Source organism: Chrysochloris asiatica, unplaced genomic scaffold, assembly GCF_000296735.1.
Source record: "Chrysochloris asiatica unplaced genomic scaffold, ChrAsi1.0 scaffold00046, whole genome shotgun sequence".
NCBI lineage: Eukaryota > Metazoa > Chordata > Mammalia > Afrosoricida > Chrysochloridae > Chrysochloris > Chrysochloris asiatica.
In genome coordinates, this window is record NW_006408564.1 from 18999742 (window position 1) to 19008010 (window position 8269).

Here is an 8269-nt window from a genome sequence, read left to right on the forward strand (position 1 = left end):
GGTGGAGGGTCAGAGGAAAAGAGGAAGACCCCCAATGAGATGGATTGGCCAAGTAGCAGCATCGATGGACTCAAGTTTGGCAACAATAGTGAGGTTGGCCCAGGATCAAGCAGTGTTTCATTCCGCTGTGCATAAGGTCGCTATGGGTCGGTACCAACTCAATGGTGCCTAACAACAACAACAACAATCTACTTCAGAAAAATCAACCAATGAAAATCCTATGCACTACAGTTCTACTCTGACACTGATGACAGAAAATTCTCAAAATAGACCCCAGTCCATGAATTAGATTCAGTCAAAAAACTGGTCTAATTTTAATCAATAAATCAATAAGAATTCTGCTTACTGTCTACAATCCAAACTCCCAAAATCAAGAGAACAGAGAAGCCTGCCTACCTTCTTCAACAGGGTAGGAAACATTAAGGGAGAACCCAGAGTTAAGAGTCTACTATACTATCCCACCACCTCAGAACTGTATTTAGTTATCTTCTGTGGTATATCCACAGTCAGACAAATATTTAGAAGGGCCAATGCTCAGTCTGTATATTGGAGTAATTTATTCATCAATTAGTTCCCCTACACTTTTTTTTTTTAATCACTGTCTGCCGAGGTCTTTAAAGCTTCATGTGGTTTTAGAACCCAAATTATTTTCCTCTCATCTTCGTTGGTTTGTCAAGGATTCGCTCACTGGTTTTAGGTTTTTATTTCCTTGGTTTATTTCTTTGTAACCGGAATTCTCAAGCAAAAAAAGGTAGGGAGAAAAACATTTTACAAATTCATTTTCACACTTCTGGCATTGAAGACAAACTCTGCTTAAAAAATTAGTCTCAAGAGGCACTAATTTGGTCTGAGAGTGATGCTTTGTTCAAAGTGTACAGTCTTGTACAGTTTGTCATATTTCTATAAACCAAAACCCACTCTTATGGGGTCACTCTGAATAGGAGATTCCTATAGGACAAAGTAGAACTCTTCTTAGGGCTTCCAAGTCTATAAATCTTTACGGAAGCAGATAGCCTCATCTTTCTCCTGCGAAGTGGCTGAAGGACTTGAATAGCTCACCTTGTATTTAGCAGCCCAGGCAATGTGCAAGCCACTGTGCCACCACGGTTTCTTCTATATTTCTATCAGTCCTGTTTTCATTGTCTCAGTTTTGTGGCTGGTACTTTATCTGTTTAAAAACGTCCCTGCATCTGACCTACTAGCAACAGTGCTCATATAAGCAGTAGTATTCAAACATATTTTTAGTGGAAACACTTGCAGCTTTAAAATAAACTGAAAAAATTTTCTATGTCTACTACTGAGTTCTGGTAGCTTAGTGGTTAAAGATTGGGCTGCGAACCGCAAGGTCAGCAGTTTGAAACAACCAGCTGTTCCATGGGAGAAAGATGACGCTTTCTGCTCCCGTAAAGATTTTCAGCCTCGGAAACCCTGTACAGGGTCGCTATGAGTTGAAACAGACTCCACAGCACATAAGAAACCAATCACCTACTGAGTCTAATAAATTATACAACAACTTTTTTTTAGGGTACTAAAAAACAAAAACTATTATCTATGCATTATTGTTAATATCACAAGCAAGTAAAATTGTGTTGAAGACAATTACAAAATTGCTTTAGTCATACGTTAGTAGGGAACTGTCAAGAAATTCAAATCAGAATTAGAAAAGGAAACAGGATGAGGAGTATCATTGGTGGTATCAGATGGTTCTGGAATAAAATTAGAAAATGCCAGAAAGATGTTTACCTGTGCTTTATTGACTATGTAAATGCAGTCAACTGTGTGCATTATAACAAATCATGGGTAATACTGCAAAGAATAGCAATCCAGAACACTTAATTTTGTTTATGCAGAACCTGAACATAGACCAAGAGGCAATCATTTGAATAGAACAAGAGAATACTGAATGGTTTAAAACCAGGAAAAGCATGCATCAGGGTTGTATACTTTCACCATACTTATTCAGTCTGTAAGGAGCTCTGGTAGCATAGTGGTTACGAGTCGGGTTGTGAACCGCAAGGTCAGCAGTTTGAATCTACCAGCTGTTCCGTGGGAGAAGGATGAAGCTTTCTGCTCCCGTAAAAATTTACAGCCTCGGAAACCCTGTACAGGGTCGCTATGGATCGGAACTGACTCAACGGCACTTAACAACAGCAACAACAACATTCAGTCTGTAGACTGAGCAAATACTCTGAGAAACTGGACTATAAAGAAGAACACAGCCTCAGAATTTTAAACCGGCTATATGCAGATGAAGGAGCTCTGATAGTGTAGTGGTTACGAATCGGGCTGCTAACCGTTGGCAGTTTGAAATTACCAGCGGTTCCACAGTACAAAGATGAGGCGTTCTGCTCCCGTAAAGATTTACAGCCTCGGAAACCCTGTACAGGGTCTCTAAGAGTCGTAACGGACTCCACAGTACTTAACAACAACAACATATGCAGATGACAAAACCTTGCTTGCTGAAAGCCAAGAGGACTTGAAACAGTTACTGATGAGTATCAAAGACTACAGTTTTCAGTATGGGTTATACCTCAACACAAAGAAAACAAACATTCTCACACCTGGAATAATAAGCAACATCATGATAAATGAAGACAGTATTGAAGTTGTCAAAGATTCATTTTACTTGGATTCAAAATCAACACCCTTGGAAGGAGTCCACTGACATCAAGAAATCAAATGAAATATTGTATTGGGTTAGGGACATATTCAAAGTGTTAAAAAGTCACTTTGAGGACTCAGATGTGCCTGATTCTAGTCATGGTATTTTCAATGGCCTTATATGCATGTGAAATGAACAAGGAAGAATGAAGACTTGATGCCTTTAAATTAATCTGGTGGTGGTGAAGAATATTGAATAGATATACATCCCATTGAGTGCCAGGAGAAAGAGCAAGTCTCTAAGGATGGCAAGACTTCATGGACATGTTATCAGGAAGGGCCAGCCACTGGAGACATCATGCTTGGTAAAACAGGGGGTCAGCAAAAATGAGGAAGACCCTCAGTGAGATGAACTGACAATGGGCTCAAACACAGCAAGAATTGTAAGGATGGTGCAGTGCCAGGCAGTGTTCTGTTTGATTGTCCCTGTGAGTTGCAACTGACCTAATGGCATCTAACAGCACCGCCAGTACCTACATTTGGTTGTGAAGTTTTCGAAAAGATAGATTCAGAAGGCCTAGTTTTAAATATCTCTTTAGTATGAACCGAGTGAAAGTTTCCAGAGCAGATAATCAGTTTTACGCTCAACACATCATGCACTCAGTTTCGTCTCCATGATGGTGATCCCCTCAAGGTTGTACTATTGATCTCATTTCCTTACTTTGTTTCTTGTTTTCCTTCTTCTTCTTTTCTAACACTCTGAGCTTTGTCCTGGGTAAATAATGCCCTTTTGGTCTCAAATGGTTGTTCATTCTATGGTGTGCACACCTCACTAGTGTTGTTGTTCTCCCTATAGACCCATTTAATGGTTGCCTAAAAACTGAGCCACACGGTGAGTTTACTTCCAGATCTGAAGAGCCACCAAGGGCCATTATCTGGGGGTTTCACTAGTCTCTATCTGACCAGTAAACCTGGTCTTTTTTATGATTTTGAGTTTTCTTTCAGTTTCTCCCACTCTATCCAGAATGTCTAATGAGATCTCTTTCAGAGCAGTAGGTAGTGGTAGCTGTCAGAAAGTCTAATTAGCTATATTTTTTATGTTCCTCAGTGTCATCTCTGTCCCATTATATCAGGCATGGGGAGCATCCAGTCCCTGGGTTGTATACTGCTCTGGGCCTGCCAAGGCAACCGCACAGTTCCAGCCACCACATTGTTGTTATTAAGTAACATTGAGTCAATTCCGACCCATAACAACCCTGTATAGGGTTTCTGAGGAACAACTAGTGAGCTTGAACTGCCAACCTTGCAGTTCAAACAGCTTTGCAGTCTGGTGCATTAACCCATAGCATCACACCAGGATTCCACATTAGGGGTGAGTTAATGAAATATTTGACCAAACAGAGAAGGCTAATTTTTAAGCTGATCGTTTTATATGACTCGCCAATGATGTTTTAAATTTTGGCAGAAAAAAGGTTCCCCACCCTTGCATTATATGAATTTCCACCTTTGATTACAGTGTCAAAAACTCAACACTCCATAGGAAAATATACGTTTCTGAATTTAAATGTGTTTGAAGTTGATTTTCCTCTTACATCTATTTACTGCTTAACAAAGATTTCCAGAAAAATAAAACAAAATCCAAAAAGGGAACAGGACACACGCATCAAACCAAATGTTACTTTTGGAAAATGATGATATGTTCATTTTATAGGAATAAAGTTTCTGTAATTTGCCTCTGAACTTACTCTTTACTTACTCTTTCCTACTTTCACATTTTCCTATAATTTTTCTTATTTTAAGAAAGATAAATTTCTTACTGCTCCATTCACAGATATCCACTTATTAACATTTTTATTTAATCCCTTCAAATCTCAATAAATATACTGTTTTAGAAACACTGACTTTTAAAATATTCAAATACATTTCCATTATATCCACTTGTTTTCTTTTTCCCTTCATCTACAAAGTAATACACTACAGCCTTCAGTATGGATTGCAACTCAATGTAAAAAAAAAATAATAAATCTTCACAACTGAACCAATAAATAACATCAAGATAAATAAAATCTGAACTTGTCAAATATTTCGTTTTAATTAGATCCATAATCAAAGTTATGGAAGCAGTAACGAACATATTGCATTAAGCAAATCTGCTGCATAAGACCTCTTTAAAGTACTAAAGAGCAAAGAGGTCACTTTGAGGACTAAGGTGCTCCTGACCCAAACCAGGGTATTTTTAATTGCTTCATATGCATGGGTAAACTGCACAATGAATAAGAAAAAACATAGAAGTGATGCATATGAATTATGGTGTTGGTAAAGAATATTCAAAATATGGATTGCTACAAGAAGGAATAAGGAGCTCTGGTAGCGTATTGGTTATGAATCGGGATGTGAACCGCAAGGTCAGCAGTTTGAAACTACCAGGTGTTACGCGGGAGAAAGATGAGACTTTCTGCTCCCATAAAGATTTGCAGCTTCGGAAACCCTGTACAGGCTGGCTATGAGTCGGAACCGACTCCACGGCACATAACAACAACACAACAACAAGGAATAAATCCATTTTAGAAGATGTATAGCTGGATTTCTCCTTATTAGTGACAATGGCAAAACTTTGTCTCTTGTACTATGGACATGTTTTCAGGGAGGATCAGTCCCTGGAGAGAGGGACATCATGCAACAATTGAGAGGAAGGCATGGGACCAAGCTGTGTTTCGTCTGTTGTGCACAGAGCTGCTATGAATTTGAAACGACAGGACAGGATTTTACAACAACAACATAAAATAATACATACTTGTCATCACAAATTCAAGCCAAATAAAATGTGCAAAGAAATATGAAAAGCAAACAAACATGGCAGTGTTTTGTTGTGAAGTCTGCAACTCCGTAACTCAATATAAACTAATGGTTGGCTGTCAGTGAACCTTTTCTTTACCAAATTAGTGGCAATGCAAGCATTCTCCTAGGACTCCCAGGTCAGTACTGATGGACCCTTTTACAAGTTTCAAGACATTTAGAATACATTGTTTTGCAACATTTTCTTCTAGAAAATCAAACCAGTTGCTGTCAAGTTGACTCAGACCCACACCAATTACATGTGGGTTAGAGTGATCTATCTATGCTCCATAGGATTTCTAGTGACTGCTTTTTGGGAACTAGATAAACAGGTCTTTCTTCTGAAGCACCTCCGGGTAGACTCAAACTACCAACCTTTCAGTCAGCACTTAAGCGATTAGCACTACCCTTGGACTCCCCTCTCCTAGTAAGTGGTGCCATACTTATCTTCTGGTTTTGATGAATTATTTGCAACAGGACAATCCTGTCTATTGTGTGTAAGATTTAAACAGGAATACTCATACTTTGCAATGTTGTCCACAGCTTGTCATAATCCACACAATCGAAAGCATCTGTATAGTCAATAAAGCACAAGTAAACATCTTTCTGATATTCTCTGCTTTCAGCAAAGATCCATCGGACATCAGCAATGATATCCCTCATTCCACTGACTCTTCTGGATCTGGCTTGAATCTCTGGAAATTCTGTCAATGTATGCTTGTAGGCGTTTCTGTATTACTTTTAGTAAAACTTTACTCACATGGGATATCAAAGAGATTGTCCAATGATTTCTGCATTCCACTGGGTCACCTCTCTTTGGATTAGGCACAAATATGGATCTCTTCCGATCAGTCAGCAAGATAGTTGTCTTCCACATTTCTTGGCATAGATAAATGAGTGCCTCCTGTGCCGCCTCACTTTCTTGAATGATTTCTATTTTCATTCCATAAATTCCTGGTGCCTTTTTCTTTGCCAATTTCTTCAATGCACCTTGGACTTCTTCCTTCAGTATCATTGGCTCTTGATCATATGCTACGCCTTGAAACTGAGTGGTTCAGAAGACAGTAAAACTTAAGCATGTAAAGCCAAGGAAAGAGAATGAATGTATGCTGTTTTCCACAGGGAATACAAAAAGCATAATAAGAAAAAATATTATTCAGCTCTCTGTACACACACTAAGGATGGAATGAGCATTGCATTTATAAGTTAAGACTATGTAAACCCTCTATTTCTTTAACGTTGCCATTTTCCTTATCTTTCACTTTTCACTAACCAGGCGGGGCCACAGTGGTTGCTGTGTAGAATTTTCTTCCAAATATTCTTTGATTTACTAAAACCAGGGTCTAACAGTTCTTCCCTCTGTAGTAGAGAATGAAATTGGAATCAGAAGAGATGGGGATCAAGAGTATAGAAGATTTTCATTCCTAATTAGACCCTGACAGACTCTTGCTTTTTCCAGAAACTGATGAAAGAGGATTGTAAAAAGGAAAAAAAAAAAAAAAAAAAAGAAGAAGGCAGGTGAGAGTGGTAAGAATAGCTGTCTTATGTGTGATTTGTCCCAGGAAGGATAAAGATACACTTGATGCCACCCTTCATGTGTCCCTGGCAGACATTACTAATCAATCAGGTCATATTTCAAACCAGCTTAGATACAGCCTCAGGAATTTTTTCAGTACAGCCCTTTGGGCAGCTGCTACCAATCCATCTGTGTTGGTTTATGATATTGATTTACTGAGTAAAGTATTATCTATTCATTTATTCAACATTTATTGAACATCTAAACTGTGCCAGGAATGTGAAAGGCATTCAAGAGGAGTAAGACATGAAGTTTACATTCTAATAAAAAGAAACCCTTTTTATTGCCTTTTTGGCCTTGCCCATTTGTTTGGTATGCAGGAGGTGTTCAATAAATTTATTTTGTCACATGGCATTGAATTTGCTTGTGAAGAGCATTTTGACCTTATTTGGTCCAGCTGAGAAGTGGAGTGTGGCTGTGGTTCTCCCTCAAATAATGAGAACATTTATTCCACTTCACTTCACTTCCTGCTCAGGGTCTATTAAAAACAAATTCACAATCAAGATCAATTCTCAACTTGATATATTTGGGTGGTCAGGGATACATAATCAAGAAAAGAATCTTACACAGAAACTCACTTCATCCCTTAAATCTGACCTCTGAACATCTTTTAGATTTGCTGACTGGATTCTTTTTAGAAACTGTACCAGTCTCCAATCTCAAAGGAAATAAATTAAGCTGTGCCATGTGAGGACAAATGGTTGACATGGTGCTCTTGCTAGCATCTTGTGTGCAGCTGTGAACAACTGTGTTAGTGCCCGTTAAATTGTGACAGCATATTTGGGGGAAGAGATAAAGAGCAATCCATTCTCAAAGAACTATCCAAATGGCCTCACAGGTATGTTCAAAGCATTGGTTTTTCTGCTATTACCCTTCTGTCTAAAATTTCAACTGAGTTATGGAGTCCTGGCGTGGTGCTGTAAGGGAAGAGCAGGCACTCCTCGGAAACACTATACAGGTTAATACAAGCTGGAACCGACTCAGCAGCACTTAACAACAACGTGATTGGGTAAGTTCTGACAGAATTATAGGTCACTTTTTGAGGAACAGCATTTTTGGAATATATGCAGTGGCATTCAAAAATATGAAATAGGAAGAAAAATCCCCCATTCGACAAAGATAATAGCATCCAACTCTCTCTTTTTTTTTTTTTCCTTAAATTTTTTTTGTTCATTATGTGATAGTTTACATGGGAGAACATTAGTTTTACATTCATTCTATCATATATCGTCTCATTGCCATGGTTACAATCCCCTC